The sequence below is a fragment of the Herpailurus yagouaroundi genome, unplaced genomic scaffold (genome assembly GCF_014898765.1).
Source record: "Herpailurus yagouaroundi ecotype Mexico unplaced genomic scaffold, PumYag 186, whole genome shotgun sequence".
Lineage (NCBI taxonomy): Eukaryota > Metazoa > Chordata > Mammalia > Carnivora > Felidae > Herpailurus > Herpailurus yagouaroundi.
The window spans coordinates 28,404,952-28,425,325 of NW_024412417.1; the positions used below are offsets into that span (position 1 = coordinate 28,404,952).

Genomic DNA, 20,374 nt, shown 5'->3' on the forward strand with positions numbered 1-20,374 from the left:
GGGCTTGCTTAGATTCCATTCCAGTAAGTGGATAGTTGCATGATCATCCATCTGTATGTGACAAAGGGTTGGATATTCAGTCTAGCTGCGGTACAGACAATCAGGGGGTACATTACCTGTAGAGAATTAAAAAATGTAATGAAACTGACAAAAAGTTGGTCGGCTTTTAAATTATCATCATGCCCAGTAATTCTTAAGCACTTTTCATTGAAAAAATATATGTATTTTTTCTGGTCTACTGATTTCCAAATACTTGCCATGATTGCAGCTGAGTTTCCATACATTTATGTATGCTTTAAATTGGCACACTTGGGGGGGCGCCTGGGTGGCGCAGTCGGTTAAGCGTCCGACTTCAGCCAGGTCACGATCTTGCGGTCCGTGAGTTCGAGCCCCGCGTCGGGCTCTGGGCTGATGGTTCAGGGCCTGGAGCCTGTTTCCGATTCTGTGTCTCCCTCTCTCTCTGCCCCTCCCCCGTTCATGCTCTGTCTCTCTCTGTCCCAAAAAAAATAAATAAAAAACGTTGAAAAAAAAAATAAAAAAAAAAATAAATTGGCACACTTGGGGCATCTGGGTTGGCTCAGTGGTTTAAGCATCCGACTTCAGCTCAAGTCATGATCTCATGGCTAGTGAGTTGGAACCCTGCGTCAGGCTCTGTGCTGACAGCTCAGAGGCTGGGGCCTGCTTCAGATTGTGTGTCTCCCTCTCTTTGTGCCTTTCCCCTGATTGCTTTCTCTCTCTCTCTCTCTCTATTTCTCTCTCTCTGTCTCTGTTAAAAATGAATAAACATTAAAGAAAATATTAAAAAAATAAAAATAAATTAGCCCACTTAATTCACTTCTTCAATAAACATTCCATGTGGTAGTTAATTCAGAGAACTCCCAGCTATACTGTTGGCCTCCAACACACGTGTACTTGGCTACCAAGTTCATTTCAAGAGGAAGTTGGTAATGGCTCAGAGTCTTTTAAGCTTACTTCTTATACATATACAAAAAATATGTATATATTTTTTCTGGTGTGATGAAGACCTAAAAATAATTGCAAACAGCCAGAATCAGTTTAATGATGCAGTGAATACAGCAAGCTTCAAACTTGTTCCTTGAAGACTACTGCACAGAAATAGGGGGATAGGCTATTACATATGCAAAATGTAAGGAATTGGACATTTACATAGAAAAAGAAATCCAATTAGAAGAAAAGTTAACCAGAGTAATAACGAAAAGATACTTGTCTTACATTGTTGGAGAAATAACAAGACAGTATTTGAATATCATCCTTTTCATTAAGATCTGGATACTAGTCCTAAAGCAGAAAAAGATACTGAGATTTTACTAAATGTAATAGAAATTTAAGATGAATTTCTGGCGAAAGTGTTTCATGGGACTTTTTTGACAATGAAACAAAGACATGGACAGTATGCAGTTTCTGGAGTTGATTATGAAACAAGACTTTTATGGAGCTTTGCCAGGCTTACACTTACGTTTAGGAGTTTTCTTAGCTGTTTGTATATCTTTTCCTTAATGTAGAAGAAACTTTATGACATTAAAATTAATTTAAAAAGTGTTCTTCCGGGGCGCCTGGGTGGCGCAGTTGGTTAAGCGTCCGATTTCAGCCAAGTCACGATCTCGCGGTCCGTGAGTCCGAGCCCCGCGTTAGGCTCTGGGCTGATGGCTCGGAGCCTGTTTCCGATTCTGTGTCTCCCTCTCTCTGCCCCCTCCCCCGTTCATGCTCTGTCTCTCTCTGTCCCAAAAATTAATAAAAAAAAACATTGAAAAAAAAAAAAAACGTTGAAAAAAAAAAAAAGTGTTCTTCCACTAACTCTCATCGAACAGATGACAAAAAAGGTCTATCGTCTATTGAACAGAAATATGTAAATAAAATTAATTTTGACAAAATCATTGATAGGTTTGTAGAATGTTAAGGCTAGAAAAATGGAAACTATAATTTTATTGTTTATTACTACAATAGATCGACATTTAGGTATAAAATTTTCCCCTCTGAAAAGTACAGTGATGCAGTTAAAATAATTAACCTACTACCTCTTTTCCTTATGTTGTCATATTTATTTTACTTTGTATTAAAAAACTTAAGACATAATATATAAAAAGTTTCATGAAGTAAAAAATTCATCCCGCTTCTATTTTCTAACTTTTTTTTTTCACTTCATGGTATAAGTGTTACTCAAAATGTTAAAAATGTGTTGAAAATGATCCTTCGGATGCCAAATATCTTTCCCCATATTTATGGGTCACAGTGGGCTCTGTTATAGTAACACAGAAACTCTGAAATCTCAGTGGCTTAACCCAACTAACATTTGTGGCTTATTAGCACAAAAATCAAAGATGGAAGTTCCTGACTGATGGCGATCCTTGGTGCCAGAGACTCCAGGAACCACCATCTTGAGCCTCTGTGAGGTTTGCTACCTGATTGCTACCTCTTCCAGGTTCAGAGTTGATTTGGTTACCGTCCTGCTAATAGATGGAGAAAGAGATATAGAGGACAAGAGAATGCTGAAGATTAGGCAAGACATTTTATGGACAAGCCTGGAAATAGCATATATCACTTCCATCTGCATGGCCAAATCCAACCAACTAGAACCAAACTATCAGCAAAAAAGGCTGGGAAATAGAGTCTTCCTGTGAGATAAGGAAGAGGGAACAGGATCGGTGAGCATCTAGACAGCTCAGTCACTCTATCTGTGATCAAGCTGCTACTCCTGCACCTTTCTACCATTGCAATAGCTTATTAAATGGTGTCTGTGCATCTCTCCCTGTTCTTAACATGCAGTGAAATACTACTAGACAGTCAATGGATTTCAAACCAAGGAAGTGAACTGCTTTTTTCCAAATGAAATATTCTATGCAATTCAGGATGTTAGAAATAGATAAATATATAGCTGTTCTGGCTGGAGTAGGAATGAACCGTCAGAAATATTATTTAAATGGTCTTTCTATTAACTTACACACACTTCCCCTTTCTACCCACCGAACCATTACTGAGACCCTAAGTCACCTTTGTGTAATTCCTGTGTTCTGATGAACAGAAGTTGGAAAGCATTGCAATAAGCAAAGTGAAGCTTTTGAACAGGGAGTGTTGTTTTGAGAGATTAAAGTTTAAACTCTGGCATGTAAGGCTGCTACACCCTACCCAATACTTCTCAACTTTATCTTATTCGACTCTACTCTTAATGTTTCTTAAAATTTTTCAACTCATTTCAACCTTTGTATCCATATAATCAACCTCTTAACATTGTTTTTAATATTGAACTTGCTTTTATTTAAGAGTCAGGCATCAGGAAAACCATGATAAAGACTCTGACCTCAAGGGAAAAAATTCTCGTAATATAAAATTAAATGAAAAAAAAATCTAAACATAAAGTTGAATATATAATGTGGTTATTAACAAGGTAGGAGAACCCCTTTTTTTATACATAAAGACTTATGTTGAGTTTCTTGTTTATTTGTCTACCCCCTCGATGGGCTCAAGGCCCACCCAAGAGCAATTAAGACAAAAGGCTGCCTTACTTTCTGGGAACCCAGGCCAATCTGCAAAAGCCACCATACCCAGGGAAGGAGACTTACTCCAGTTCTAGGACTTCCTCCCATGCAAGAAAGGCCACGAGGAACAGCAGCCATGACAACGTGGATGTTAGAACATTTCATTCCCTTCTGCTGGTTGATGAAGGCAGACCTCTGTACTGTGCTGTCTTATTTATAACCCAAGATTAAACTGCTATGATCTTACATTTGCGAGTTCCTCAACATCTCTCCCCAACCTCTCCACCACTACCACTAAGCAGAACCAGCTAAAGCCTGGTCGTTTCTGCCCAACTTACTGTTCAATTTATTTGCATGGGGCTTTTCTTCTCAAAATATCATTGACATGGGGCAGAGGTTTATAACCATCCTGTTAATTGCAGAACAGACATAATGTCACCTTTTTAAAGAGCTTTGCCTCATGTGATCTGAACCAAAACATTCGTGTCTTATCATTATTCTTAGGATTCCAGGAATGCAGGCATAGCTCCCCCAAAGAATTTATACGCATCACAGTGACACTATTTCCAATTTTGCATTTGTTTGAAATTATTTTCTCCTGGAACAAGTCTGGAATTGCTAATTTATGTATTACGTATACATCTGATCACTCTACATACACTACAAACCAACCGTTCACACTGTGGTCAGAACGTGGTATGGGCAACACATCCTTGCGCAAACAGAATTTTACCACATGTTTTTTCTTCTACATGTGACAAAATCAGATAATTTTTTCCTTTTTTCTATTAATATGTAAGTAACATTGTCTGATCTTCGAAATGTTAAACTAACCTTCCATTCCTAGAATAAACCCTACTTTGTTGTGTTGTATAATCTTTATGGATCATATGTCTTTTGTGCTACTTTTAATAAGTAAAATGGCCAGATTTATGTATTATTATTGTGATGTTCTCTCTGGTTTGTTATCAAGTTTATGCTGGCTTCATAAAATGAATTGGGAAGTATTTGCTTTTCTATTCTTTGTTAGATTTTTATGTAAGATTGGTATAATTACTTGCTTAAATGTTTGAATTAATTCTCGATGATTCCAACTAGACCTGGAGTCCTGAGTTGGTGTGGAAACATTTTTAACTATGGTTTCAATTTCTTTAAAGGTATAAAATTATTCTGATCTATTTCAGATAAACAATATTTGGAACATACTTAAACTAAAACATTATCTGTTGTTTATCTGAAATTCAGATTGAACCACATCGTGTATTTTTCTAGCAACTATAATGTCCTCATTATATTTCAAATGTCTGAATGAGTAGTTATTTGTGCCTTTTCTTTCTCTCTTTTTTTTTCTTTGCTTACTGTCACTAGAGGTTTATCAATTTAATTAGTCTTTCTGAGGAATTAACCTTTGGGTTGTTTATTGTCTTTATGTTTTCATTTCCATTAATTTATACTTCCATTTTTTCCCCTTTTTCTTGTTTAGTCTTTAGTTTGCACCTCTACCTTCTTGGACTGAATAGTTTTATGAAAAGTAAGTGAGATGACTGATTTTCAGAAATGCCAAATAAAAGCAGTGCTGTCTAGTCAGCATTAGGTTTACAACCTAGTGGAAATATGTACCCCCCACCACCACCACCACCCCCCACCCCGCCACCAACCAAATGAGTCCCAAAGTCTTAGACACTTCACGTCCTGGTTCTTCTACCTCTCTCCATTTTTGCGGGCTTATTTTCATGGGCTTTGCAATGAGTATGCGCCAAAGAACTGAAGTCTCTGTGTCACCTCAAGGAATGTACTTTTCACCTTCCATGGGCATGGGCGACTTCCTGGTAAGGCTGTAACCTCTGTAGTACTCAGCCAATGAGGAATCAGGGGAGGGGCTAACACGCTAGCAGGTAAATCGCCTGCTGTGACTGCTCAGAGGGTGCCCGGCCATCAGACATGGCTCTTGCAACAATGTTGATTAAAGCCTCCCTTCACTGTGCTCCAGTCCCTTCTTTGATTGGGGCAGTGGGTTTATTTCTCACAATGTGATCTTTGATATTAGGGTTTTTTTTTTTTTCTTTTTTATTATAGGAATATAAATCACCTTCTGTGCGTGATTTCAACCGGTTCACAGTGAGTCTCAGGGACTTAGATTTATTTTGTACTTGATCAGGAACCCATTCGTTTTATGCACACACATGACCACTTAATATTTTCTCTTTTTTTTAATGTTTATTTTTGACAGAGAGAGCGTGCACACACACACACACACACACACACACACACACACACACACACACACTTGTGTGAGCACAAGTCGGGGAGGCAGAGAGAGAAGGTGGGGACAGAGGATCCCAAGCAGGCTCTTCTCTGAGAACAGAGAGCCTGATGTGGGGCTTAAAGTCATGAACTGTGAGATTATAACCTGAGCCAAACTCAGATGCTTTACTGACTGAGCCACCCAAGTATCCCTAATTTGTTCTTTTGATGCATGCCATTTGCTGTGTTGTGAAAGAGGCAGTTTGAAAGCAGAAGACTAGAAGTAGAAGAGCACAGGGCTGAGGTCAGAATATTGAAAGGCAGCCTTGAGGGGCAAAGGACAATCACCATTACCAGAAGGGACAGTGAGAGAAGAAAAATCCTGTGGTTCATACCAGGTCATGAAGTTGAGGCCACAGAGACTAGGTGAAAAAAACTCCTTGAAGTTGTATATTTTACACTTGTGTTTCTGTTTAGGATTAACCACTAGATTTTGCATATTGGAATATGCAATATTATATTAAAACATATATATATATATAGTACATATTTTAAAAATATATAGTTATATATATTGTTAAAAAACAAAATTTGAGTAAATTTGAAGATCTAGCAAGTAGATGGGAGCTCTGAGGAATTTTTGTAGGAAGGAGGGAGGCAGAGCAAGAAGTTATTAGCAAAAGAAAAGAAAGGGTATTTCAGGTCTGGTCACTTTCCCTGAGGGGGAAGGGCAGGAGGTCTTACGCAGATTACCTCATCTTTCTTTGCAGGCTGGAGAAGGCCCCAGTGACAGATTACTTTATGGATAATGAAAATCCAGATTGATTGGCTTAAAATCCTACTCCTGGAGAGGTTGAAACTGCAATTAAGTCTTGGTTTGCTGTCTTGAGAACAACTGGTCGCACCAAGGGCCTGTAGTTTTCTTACTAACTTTCTTTCTATATTTATTTTGAATATGTAGCAAACCTCTAAAACAAAGAACACATTGAATAACTTTATACCTGGTTACATAGCACACCAGTACTTTGTCTTCTCAGGTACAGCTAAGCTCCACCTGCAACCCTCAGGCCAAAGATTTCCTTGACCTGGACTCCCCACGATAGAGCTTCAAACATTGGCCATTCTGAAGTCTTCCTGGGTTTACCCACTGTGCGGAAGTCATGGACTTAAAGCCACTCCACTCCCTAATCTATCACTCAGTCTTTTTTGTTCATCTGATTTAGTGAGGTAGATGCTATCTAAAATGTTTTTAGCAACTTGGTAAAGGATAGATTATAAGTAGAAGTTGTAGATACTAAAGGATAAACGGTCTCATCTATTTTAAGAGAGAATAGTTGAATTCAGAGCAAGTCAGATTCTATATTGATTTTTTTTTTCATTGAAAGAGAAAAGGATTGGCCAGGAATAAACCTTTAGTGGTTTGTTCATGGATAAGGCATTGCATCTTTATGTCTGGGATAGACTAAAAAAATTTTTTCATACAAAGTAAATAATTACTAAATGTATCATTGAATGGCCATCTTTAGAAACCAGAAGAGTTTGAGATATCAAGAGGAATTAAACTACTGGTTCTCCAAGAATGAATTGAGGTTTATAAATGGGCCATTGTCTTACCAAAGTCCAGTGTTCTAAAAGTCTGGCCACTGTGTCTTTCTTGGCATGTTGGGAAGAAGCCCATGGTTTCTTTCCTCTTTCCACTGGTTCTCTAGATTTGCCATGTGCAGGGTTGCTCAGCTCACATGTCTGTGGGAAGGGGAAAAAATGCCCTCTTCAAAGGAATCAATTTTTGTGGTTATAAATTTGGGTGTTTGGGTCGACATTGGCCAATTCCTTCTGAAACCTGAAAATGCTACATTCCCACCATCATGTTAATTCTTAGGAAGCTGACATCTTTAAAAAGCTGTGGCAAACAAAAAAAATCACTTATAAAACCACATAACACTATCCTATGTATACACACTATATGACATATCATGGTTCAAGTTCTAATGATAGGGAATACCTCCTTTAGATTTAATGCTAAAGTGGGTTTGGGTATGATTATAGGATAAAGAAATATACTTTCCTTGATCATAATTAGTTGTGATTCTTTATTGTGTTGAAAATCAACACAAACAAACAAACTGATGTTCTATTTGATACCCTTGTGAAGTTTCTAGGTGAGGACTTTGTAGAGGAAATCAGATGAGGAATGGTAGAATTACTGAGCTGCCAATGATGGTTTCACTGTATTGATTTGCTTCTTCATTTTGCATTGACTCATCTCTTTGTCCATGAGCAGCTGGGATGAAACCTTAGAGTTGTTCATGAATAAGCTATCCTGGTGATGGGGAAGGATATGCAACTCTCTGTCCATTCATCTAAAATGTGTTGATGTTCAGATGGAGACAGAGATGAAATATTTGCCCTTAAAAAGCCCCTGGCAAGTAGCAGTCAGGAAATAATGTAGTATGTGCTAATAACAGAGCCATGTATGGAATGTAGTGAGTTCAAGGGAATAGAAAGGGAAGAGACAAATAACACAAGGTGAAATAAAGAGGGTCTGGACAAGGGGAGTAGCAGTGATGGTGGAGAAGTAGATTAAACTGCTTTGGGAAGAGGGAAATCACAGAAATTAAGTTTGGTTCTGAGTCCTAGTATCCTGGTAGTACTTCTTTGTAGCATACTAGTTGGATCATTCATATTGAATAAGGTTTTAAAATTCTCTGAATCTTGGTTTGTTTATTGGTAAAATGGGATAAGAGTACTGACCTCAAATGGTTGTTATATGGATTAAATGAGATAATTTCTGAAGAGTTCTTGGTATCCAATACAAATGAGGGTCTGGACAAGGGGTATCCAATACAAATGCTTCAAATACAGTAATTCTATATATGTTACCTGTAGTGTTAGTTGGGCTTCTCCAGAGAAACAGTGGTATGTAGGTATATGGTATGTAGGTATATATTATCCTATTTATGATAAAGAAGTAGCTCATACAATTATGAAGGCTGAGAAGTCCTATGGTCTACTGTCTACAAGTGGGAGACTCAGGAGAATGGGTAGTGTCATGCTAGTCTGAATCTGGAGGCCTGAAAACCAGGAGAATTCATTGTGTAAGTTCCAATTTGAATGCTGGAGAAGACCTATGTCCTAGCTTGAAAGTCAGAGAGAGCAAATTTTCCCTTACCCCACCTTGTGTTCTATTCAGGTCTCCAATAGATTGGAGGTGCCCCAACCACATTGGGGAGGACCATCTGCTTTATTCAGTTGACCTATTCAAATGTTAATCTCATCCAGAAATAACCCCACAGACATACCTAGAATAAGGTTTAACCAAATATCTGGGCACCCCATGGCCCTGTCAAGTTGGCATATAAAATTAAACATCACACCTTTACAATTACAATCAGAAACGGAACTTGGGTGAGAAGTGAACTTTTTTCCAATCCTTTCTTTTATTTAAATCCCATCACTGCTTTGTATTATCAGCAAGATGTTGGTCAAGTTGCTTAATATCTCTGAGCCTCAGTTTTCTCATCTGTGGAGTTGGGACTATACTATTTATTTTGTGGGGCCCTTTTCAATGAAATGGATCAAAAAATGAAAAAAACATAGCCCCACATCAAAACTCAATAATTGATTGCTACCATCTTGGAGGCTGATTGGGAAAGAGATGTTGAGAATGACATCCTTAAATTTTAAAGTGAGTACTAGCTGGATAGTCATGATATGCAGAGAATATGGAGGAAAAACAAACTTGTTTAAAGAAAAAAAGAGTGAGTTTTATTTTAATCATGGATGAGTTTATCTGGTGTTTCTGTTAGGTAGTTGGATATAAGGATATGCTTCTCAGAAGTGATTCAGGCCTAAGGATTTAGCTTTGTGTATTGGCAGCAAATAAGTTGTATCTGATTCTATGAATATGGATTGGATTTTCCAGAGAGGGGAAAAAGACGCAAGTTTCAAACTTTTGAGGGTAATGATGGAGAAAAAGAAGTCCATGACTGAGCTTGGGCTAAAACAGTGGTGTTAGGAGGAAGCCAGGAAAGAGTCTTATTATGCGTACCAAGAGATGAGAGTTGTGTTCATAAAGGCATACAGAGACCACATCAAAAAGGAGAAAACAAAAAATGGTGCTTGCTGGATTTGGCCACATGGAAGGCACCCAGTGATGGTCACTTTAGCAGTTTCTGTGGAGCAATGTGGGCAGGGGGCCAACTGCAAGGGATTGAGAAGAGAATGGGGGAAAGGAAGTTAGGACGTAGACAGTATGGGATCAAGCATGACTCCCAACAATCCATACCATTGAGGCGTTTATGTGGCTTAAATATACTAGACATTGTAGGAAGTTTGGGAGTGTCTGTGATGCAGTGGATAGTGATATCCAGCGAATTGAACTTAGCACTTAGAAGAGTGCCTGGTTCGTTGCAAGCACTCAATCGTTTGCTTATGTTGGCTACCAATGGAATTGACACTGTCATTAGACACACACTCTGTTGCCTCTTATGTCTACTCTGAGCCACTGCAAGGAACAACTGACTGAACAGCTTGACAATGAATGGGGAAAATGAGGGACTGGCCAAATTATTCATCTACATACATCAGATCAGAGCAATTGGCTTGAGGGTTGCCTGGCAATGACACTATGTCCTCCCTCCTTCCACTGCCCTCCTGAAAGCTACATTCATCCTTTCTAAAATGGCCCTTTCTACATTCACACTCCAAAAAGGATTGTCAGTGTTCTGGTGTTATTTATATATGTATGTATGTATGTATATATGTATGTGTATAATTTTAAGTAGGCTCCACACCCAACATGGGGCTTGAACTCAGAACCTTGTGATCAAGAGTAGCATGTTCTACCTACTGAGCCAGCCAGGCACCCCTACTACTATTTTTGAAAATCCATCTTGAAAGATGGACTTCTTCCTTCCACCTTAAGCCCCTCATTTTAGACATCTCAGTACTTTAGATACAGCCCACATAGACTTGTTGTATGCTTGTAACTCATATAATATTTTTATCAAACAAACTTTATCTATTATAAAGCTGTTAAGGAACAGACACTCTCAGACATTGTTCATGAAAGTGTGAATTCCTCTAACCAATCTCTTCCAGAAAAATAATGTATGCATTCTTTGACCTAGGCAATCTCATTTTGGGAAATATATCCTACAGATAAAAATAGCCACTAAAATGCAAAACTATAATTGATGATATTTCCTGTATTATTATTTGTAGTGGCAATAGTACTGGAAACAATCTGAATATCTTATTAATAGGAGGAAAGTTAACTAAATTATAAAGTCCATAATATAAAGACCAAAGGGATGTCCATGATATATTACTAAGAATAAAAGCAAGGAAGAAATCCATATGCATAACATTATCCCATATTTGGAACATAATTAAAACATTTTACTTCTGTATTTATATCTCTGTGTGAAAATACATATTTATTTTGAATATGATTTTTTGAATCATAGAGAAAGGGATGGAGGGATTCTCACCAAACTCTTAACATTGGTTATTTCGGAATTGAGTAGAAATGAGGTAGAGTGAAATTGTTAATGGTTTCCTTCTATCCCTCTGCATTTTTAGACTTGATTATTAGAACAGGCTTGCACTACTTTTTCAATTAAAAATTAACACTGTAAATGAAAGGAAAAATAAAGCTTTCACTACTATCTCATGAAATTATAAACCACTTATCTGGGAACAAGATGTAACAGACACGATGAGGAATGAAACAGAAATTAGTAAGATTTGGATAAATAATCTTAACTTTGGAGTTAAAGGATGCTGGCAGTGATTTATCTCTATGATGCGATTTGAGATATCAGTATGGGGGCACCTGGCTGACTCAGTCAGTAGAGCATGTAATTCTTTATCTTGGGGTTGTGAGTTCAAGCTCCACATTGGACATAGAGCTTACTTAAAAATAACATAAAGGGGCACCTGGGTGGCTCAGTCAGTTGAGCATCTGACTTCGACGCAGGTCATGATCTCACAGTTCATGATTTTGAGGCCCGCGTCGGGCTTTGTGCTGACCGCTCAGAGCCTGGAGCCTGTTTCAGATGCTGTGTCTTCCTCTCTCTGCCCCTTCCCCACTCATGCTCTGTCTCTCTCTGTCTCTCAAAAATGATGAATAAACGTTAAGAAAAAAATTTTTTTAATGAATAACATAAAATAATTAAAAAGGGGCACCTGGCTGGCTCATTTGGAGGAGGATGTGACTCTTGATATCAAGATCATGAGTTCAAGCCCCATGTTGGGTATAGAGATTACTTAAAATTAAAAAAAAAAATGGGGGCACCTGGCAACTCTTACTCTCAGGATCATGAGTTCAAGGGCCACATTGAGTGTGGAGCCTACTTAAAATAAAAATTAGGGGTGCCTGGGTGGCTTAGTCACTTAAGCATTCAACTCTTGATTTTGGCTCAGGTCGTGATCTCACAGTTTGTGAGATCAAACCTCACATCTGGCTCTGTGCTAGATATGGAACCTGCTTGGGATTCTCCCTCTGCCTTTCCCTCTGTTCCTCCCTCTATCCCTCCCCACCACCCCCCCAGCCATGCATGTGCACATGTGTACTCACTCTCTCTCTCTCTCAAAAAATTTTCTTAAAAATAATTAATTTTTTTTAATTAAAAAAAAGGAATGAGTATTGCTACCTGTCTTTAAATGTAGTTATTCCTAGAAGGTCTTTGGGATTCTCACATGTACTTTTGAATTTGATTACTATATGAGGTAACATATCAGGAAGTTCACACGGCAGAGATTGGTGTATTGGTTTCTTTTAAGGAAATTAATAATAATATTAATATCAACAAGAGTATTACTACCAATAAGTTATTATTATTAATTATTAACTAATATTAGTAGTGACATTAGTAGTTAATTGTCTTAACCACCTGAAAGAGCAGGACATGAAGGAATGGTATTCAGACAGCTGAGTGTTGACCAGGTGGTAGTCATGAAAAAGAGGAAAGATCCAAAGGTTACGGCAATGCCCCATTCTGGTGGAATTCTTCTGTAGGGAGTAGGTTGAAGGAGGTATTGGAAGGTCACAAATGCTCTCAGAATATAGGGAAAAGGACAGGAAAGAGCATAGGAAAAAAGGATAGAGCCCTGAAAACCTTGAGGGAGATCATCCAGCTTAGGGAAGGAGAGCTAGGGGAGAGGGGAAGAGAGAGTCGTGGAGGTAAGAAAGAGAGAAGTTGGTACAGTGTGTGCTCAGGCAGCCAAAGGGCAGGTGACAGCTGAGCAGGGAAGATGAATGCTAGGAGGTGGGGGAAGGGTGGAGGGGACACAGGAAGTCATCCAAAACAAATACGCCTATTTGAAGTTGGCCTAGCGTTGGCCTGGCTTGTATTTTGTCTCATCCACCGGCCAAGTGAATTCCTAGGGGTAATTTATAAAGTGAGAAAGTGTGAATTAGCATCTTCATTTACATAATCATCTTTCATAACCAAGATGTCTTAAGCATCCAAAAGGTTTAATGGATCCAGTGTGTGCACAATAGCCTCAAATGATATATTTGGACAGAGCCCTCTGAGATGTTTCATTCTCCTTTGCCAAACACAGAGCTTCTTAAGTGAGGAAAAAGAAATAGTGCTCGACAGAAAAACCATGATAAAGATATAAAGGCACGAGCAATCACTGTTGTTATGAGGGTAAGAGACCAACAGGAAGACAAGAAAACCTAGTTTTGATTTGAGATAGCACAAAGCAGCTTTGACATCTTACATGGGTTATTTAAATTCTTTAAGTCTTTGTTATATCATCAGTAAGATGAGGAAACCTATGACTTCTGTGGTCTTGTGTGATACTCAGTTCTCTCAGGCAAGTGATGTCTTTGAAACTGATGAACATGGTCATCGGTCTTGAAGATAATAGAAGTTTATTAGCTATGAGTTAAAGTTTGGAGTCCCACCGACCTGGGTTCAAATTCTGTCTTTACATATATTAGCAGATGATGTTGGGAAAGCTTCTCTGTGCTTATTTCCCTGTAAATAAAACTGAGGGTAATAACAGGTATCTGGCTATCAATGTGATCAGTGTGAACTGAGATAATATATGGTAAGTGCTTAATAATACCTGATAACTTGAAAGTGCTCAGAATGTAGTAGTAAATAAAATGAAACATTTCTGCTCATGTAAAAGCCAAGCTTTTCTCTTTCTCTCTTTTTCTTTCCTACTGCCTGCCTGCCTGCCTTCCTCTCTCTTCTTTCTTTTCTTTCTTTCTTTCTTTCTTTCTTTCTTTCTTTTCTTTTCTTTTCTTTCTTTCTTTCTCCTCTCTCTCTCTTTCTCTCTCTCTCTCTCTCAAGTTATGTTTTTTCCTTACAGATTGGAGGAAAAAAAGGGTTGTGAGTGCCGTGGCAATAAAACACAAGTAAATATGGTAGTGATTTAGCAATACACAGTAAACATACCATTTCACAGCAGGAAGGAAGGAAGGAAGAATCAGGAGTTAAGTAAACAAAGGAGGAATATTATTCAGACAAGGAACTAACCAACTCTATGGCTAAAAATACTGTGGAATCGTCAAAGAAATTGAGTTCTTCCTTGGGTCAGGAACCCTGTGATTTATAAAACACAGTACATTTCCCTTCATGACTGTTCTATCATGACCTCATGGTCCTTCCATTTCCAGGACTACCTAGCTTTTCTAGCCTCAAAGGCGCCACTGATTGAGTTCTGTGGATATTTTTCTATGAGTGTCTTGGGTGAGAAATAACCTAGATCATCATCACCACTGCATACTGCCTCAAGTTCAAAATCCTGTTAAGTGCTAACAACACCTGCACCTTCATAGCCCTCTCACGGGCTGAGGTAGTTAAATCCTTCCATCTGCGATATTTAACTTAATGTGACAAAAACGAATGTTTCAGAAAAGAGCAACAGTGCTTTTGCATGCAAACTTTGGACATGGCAGTATGTGGCCAACCAACGTTTTGGCCAAATTAGACAAGCAGTCAGTACTTACACATTCTTTGACTTCTATGCACTGAAATAAGCCATGATCCTTGCCCATGATGAGCTTACAGCCCTGCAGTGACACACAGGAAGGAGTATTTCAAAGAAAAGAGTGACCTAATGGTGAGAAGTTGAAAAATCTGGTATAAATTCCTATCTTCCAGGAGTTCACAAGCTGATGAGAGGGACAGAAGTGGAAGGGGAATGATTCTATGGTGTGAGAGTTAAAGTGCTGGAGAGAATGGAGGAAGTAGGTATATAGAAGAAACCTGCTAGAAGGTTATGCTGTGTGCCCATGGGAAGCAGGACAAGCCTTGACAAGTTTGGAAATTTTTTTGGAATATGGGGTGAAAAGATTGGGTCAAATTTCTTTCTCCTGTTCCAAAAACCAATTGTTATTTAATTAGTAGGATAGGCCATGCCTTTTCTTCTTCTCCTTGTCCTTCTCCTTGTCCTTGTCCTTCTCCTGTCCTTCTCCTTCTCCCTAATTCTCCTGGTATCATTTTTGGCTACAAAATTAGTTAGCATGAGTGAAATTATGAAGGCATAGCACAAAAGTATCTAAAAGTTGTCTGCACTTAAAATGCATCTCAGAAAAAAATTCTGTTCAAAGTGGTTTTCATGGTCGCATTATTCTGTCATCATTAACCATCTTAGGCTGTCTGATCTGGCCTTGCACTGTGACATTGTGACTTCCCATTCTGCATGAAGGATCATAGATAGATACAGAGTGGAGGTCGCTCCATGTCAGATACCCAGGAGCGTCCCTATGTGAGCATGCGGGTTCACATGAAGGAGCCAAGAGGAGAGGAAAGCTTGCCTTTCGGTAAAAGGCACATTTGATCTTTCCTAACCACAGCAGAGGACAAGGCAGGTTTCCTGGAAGAAGCTCAGGGGAGGGAAAAGGAAAATTAGAAGGCTTCATCTTAAAAGTTGGGGCTCAGCTTGAATTCCTAATTGCCACAGGTCTTTTCCAAGAAGCATGCCCATCTGTGGTGTACCAGCCTTCAGCTGGGTGGCTCCTGCAGCGTGTCTCCTTAGGCAACCCAGCTGATGGCACCAGCACCATCAGCTCCTTCCAGGAATGCTGTGTCCATCCTCTCTGGTTTTCTGTGGAGTTGGTCTGGCCCTACTTAAGAGGAAAATAATTGGTATTCTTTACGCCTGTGTCAGGCAGCAAGTTCCCTTTGAGCCACCCTTCACATCAGGGCCAGCCTTCTGCAAAATTATGCAGTAGACTGTTTTTAAGCACTTTTCCCCCTCTGGTGCCTATCACTCACCCTGTCCTACTCCTCTTGGCCCACAGTTTTGAGACCTTTACATTTTCTTATGACTGTCAAGATAACTACACCCTCAGCCCTGTGATGTCTGTACTCAGCCAGCAAATAATCCTTCCTTTTGGAATTGTTAACTTGATTTAAAAGTTACTGGTCTTTTGTCCCATTCTACCATGTGCCAGACACTATGTCAAATGTCATGGCTATAACAGTAAAGAAGACATGTTTCCTATGCTTATGGAGGACACAGTTTCATGAGACATATAGGCAAGAATATCCAGTATTACAACAAAGATGCAAAGGTATGAGACAGCATAAAACATTGGAAGAAATGTCACGATGGCAGAGCATGTCACTAAAGCCATGCTGGGATTTGTTCTGCAAAGGCCACTAAACAAGTGTGCTGTAAAGATGGAGATAAGAATGAACTTTATCCTGAAGGCTGTGGGAGACCCAAAGGCAAGTTAGGCAAGAAGGTGACAAGATCAGATCTACAAATTAGAAAGGTCTCTGAAGAGAATCAGCAAATAGGATCACCTAGTTTATAGCAGAAATATAGATGAGAGATGGGTTGATCTTGATGCAAGTTGTGGCAGTATGGATACAAAGGAAGGGGCAGATTTGAGAGATATTTAGGAGATAGAAATTGCACACTTTGGTTATTCCTTATATCTTTGTTTGGGGGAGATAAAGAATTTTTTAGGTTTCTGATGAAGGCTAGGGAATGATATCTTCCCAGAGATGTGGGATGCACAAAGCGCGATTATTTGAAGACTCTTCTTTTGATGGTGGTGGGTATAGATCTCAGAAATCTATTTAATAATTTTGTTATGTTATTTTCTTACCAAAATGACATCAGATTGGCTTCATTAAGTTAAAATACATATCTCTTTCATTATGCCTTTAAAGAATTTTGATAATACTGGCAGTTGTAGAGACCATAATAAGTCATTATGAAGAAGAAATGACCTTCTTTTGGTTGGATGGTGGGGTGGAACAGGTTATGGAGCTACTTAGAATAACTTCGCATGATCTGGACCCCTGGTCGTTGTGTTTACATGCAACCCTGCCCTCCATGCACACTTACTTTTTCTCTTACTTAAAAAAAAAATCTCTAATTTCTGTCCCTTTGAGCTTTTAATTCATTCTTTTCTCCTTTGCCATTCCAGCACTGTCCAAACCCTCCCCCTCTGTACAAAGTGCAGTGGGCGTCAGCATGGAGACCTCCCAGTTCTGTGTATTGGTAAATCCACAAGGAAAGGAATGGAGGCTTCCTCCCATGGACTCAGAATCCAGAGAATCTCTGCTGCTACCACAGAAGGCATTTCGGAAAGATGTGATTACTGAGCCAAGTGAGCATTCCCAAATCCTTGCTATTTCCCAGACACATGAGCTCAACAGTATTGACAGAGCTTAGGGAGGTAAGTTCCTTGGGAAATGAGAAAAATAGTTTAATGTTAAAAAGCTTCATGTCCCAATTTCTATTGTTTCTATCAGTGCAGCTCTTAAATATTCATTCACATTTTCCTCTGTTTCTTGATCTATCGGTATTAATTAAGTGAAAGCCTTAAGTTCCCCTTGCCAAATCCCACAAAGTTTTATTAGGATGTGAGGGAAGAGAGAAAGCAACACTCTTCTCAGGAGTCAGAGAAGGAATAGCAATGGATGTGAATAGAAGAATGTTTACTAAATAGCATGGACCCAGAAATCTTACAATTTTTGTAGCCTGGACCTAATAGACAACTACTTTCACTATTCACATGATTAGGCATCTAGGCACCTAGGGCCTTTCATCATGTGGTGGGAAAGAACATATCCACTTGTTATGCAATATGGACCTAGGAAGTGGTTTTGGATTGGTTTTGGCTTCTTTGAGATGGTTTTGGACAAGATTTTGTTATGAAAGCTAAGCACAAGTTATGATTGCATGCTATAAGAATGCCCCATATTCATTGGTTGTTCAGTCTCCTAAACCCACACTGAAATCCTGTAGGGCTATTGATGTCAGAGGCAATTTAGAAAGAAAAGGATAAGAGTTAGCTACCGAAAAATATGGAAATGACTTTGGGTCTTGCTTCTATGTGTGAGCGATGCAGTTGCAACAGTGATAGACAATGTTCAGTTCCACTTGGCAAGACACATACCTTGGAAGACTTTATTCAAGTGGCATGCTAGCACCCCAACAAATTAAATGACATAATGGGGGTTAAGCATAGGAAGGAGAGGTCACAAGATATTCCAGTGGGCTTAAAGACAGGGGAGCGATGTCACATTTGTTAACTCCCACTTTTTATCCTGGGTTGAAAAACAGTGAATCAGTTAAAGTTATATAGAAATAAAAAATCCAATAACCAATAAAAAATGGAGATTGAGTGGGAGAACGTGGAGGGCATATTCATTTGAAGGAGAATTTTGTAGAAATCCTTTGTGCTTAAATTCTACCAGAATTTCCACAACGATAAAATAAGGCTGTGATTTTCTTGACAGTAAAAGGCATATATTTTCAACTTTGTATCCTCAGCAACCAAGATAGTTTCCAGTGCTCAATAAATGTCTGTTGGCTGAAGGGATATGTGATCAAATGGCTATATTTATACTATGTTACCTATAGTAATGTAAATTTTGTCTACCCTTTATCTATTACCAAAAGTCAATACTTTTAAACTTTTTAGGCTAAGAAATAAAATAGAGCAGATTTTGTAGGTACTTATATAACATGAGAGAAAACAAATTTCCACTATATTTCACTGATGAAATTAAAAATATAATAATCATTGAATACACTTTTTTTGCAATGGAATGAAAAGAATCGAATTCTTTTGGAGGGGATAACATTTCATTTAACTGGGTTTGATGTCCCCATCCTCAAAATAGTTTGCAAGTGTTCATCTATTAATGCTGACATGTAATGAGATTTTAATTATTTCATTTAGAGTTTGAATTTTGTATAGTATTTGTATATCACTAAATATTCTTTGTCTTTTGATTTTTCCCCTGTCATTTAAACATGTAATTCTTAGTTCTTAGCCGTTTAGTTCTTAAGCCATACAAACACAGGTGGTGGACTGGATTTGGCCCATAGGCTGCACTTTGCTGACTTACCCCTGATCTATACTGGCTGGTTTTGAAAAGTGTTCAATTTATTTATTTATTCTCAAAACTATCATGGAAAATTGAATTCGAAGATATGTACCTAATTTCATTATTTACAATATCTCGCATAGCAGAAGAGTCTCTAAATTTGAGAGTTTTTCCTCTGTTTTTTAAAAACTACTTTCATGTGGGTATTGGTCTGAGAACCATCCCACCCCCACCCCCCTCCAAAAATAAAATTTACTTTGATATCCTCTTATCAGGTTAAGATAACCTCATCCTAAACTTCGTATGATTCTTAGCAAGGCTGGGATAGAGAGCAAGGACTTTGCAAGAACTTCCTCTCCCTGGGATAAAAATACAATGACAAGGACAGAACCCTAAGGAACTGCCAAGCCCACTGGTTGCCCAAATTTGAAGTTGTTTTTTCATGTTGTTCTTTTGGTCGGAAATGCTTGAAATGCTTCTGTGTCTCGTAAGCCTTGCTCCCTGCTGTCACTTCAGCCTGTCTCTCCTCCTTCCTTTTTCAAAACCCCAGATTCTTGTGCCCTCATACACACCACCAAGCTGTGTCTTCACTTCCTGGCCTTATCTATTCCTCTGTGAATTGCCGCATAGAATGGTGGTGAAGGGCGGGCAATCTGGAATCGGGCTGACTCGGTTCAAAGCTTCGCACTGTCACTTACTTGCTGTTCTCTCTCTCTTAAGCTAGGAGATGGGTATAAAAATAGCGCCTACCATATAAGGGCATTGTGAGGATTAAATGCAATTTGTTTTTTTAAAGAAGTGCTTAGATCAGTGTCTGTCATGAAGTGAACACTTAATATCCAGAGCCTTCACCATCATTGAAAAATAAAGCAATGAATACATAATACAAATACCTGTTGAATGCTTCCTAGGTGCTAGGCCCTGTGGAAAGCACTTTGTACACAGTAAAACAAACTGTACTCTGCCTACCTGCCCCATAATACTTCTCTGATCAATACACTTCCTCCCTCTCAGAGACTCTTAATTCTTACCCTCTGTCCCCAAATTTCAAGCATCCCCTTTACATCTGTCTACTCTCTTCATACCAGTGAAGCTTACTTTGTAGAAAAAACAGATACCATTGGATCTGAACTACCTTATCTTTTAACAATTTAATCATCTATTTAGCATTTGTACCCAACTACTGAATTACCCATCTATTAAAGATTAAGTTTAGGGGCGCCTGGGTGGCTCAGTTGGTTAAGTGTCCGACTTCAGGTCAGGTCATGATCTCGCTGTTTGTGAGTTTGAGCCCCGCATCGGGCTCTGTGCTGACAG

General features: G+C 38.8%; 1 long non-coding RNA gene across 5 annotated transcripts in view; it reads left to right on the top strand.

Annotated features, from left to right (window-relative positions):
- Positions 1–20,374, top strand: part of LOC121042900 (uncharacterized) — a 254,016-nt gene that overhangs the window by 98,608 nt on the left and 135,034 nt on the right. For all 5 annotated transcript variants that reach the window (XR_005796516.1, XR_005796517.1, XR_005796514.1 and 2 more), the window contains exon 4: positions 17,146–17,397. This is a non-coding gene — a long non-coding RNA (uncharacterized LOC121042900). The remainder of the gene's footprint in view (positions 1–17,145; positions 17,398–20,374) is intronic.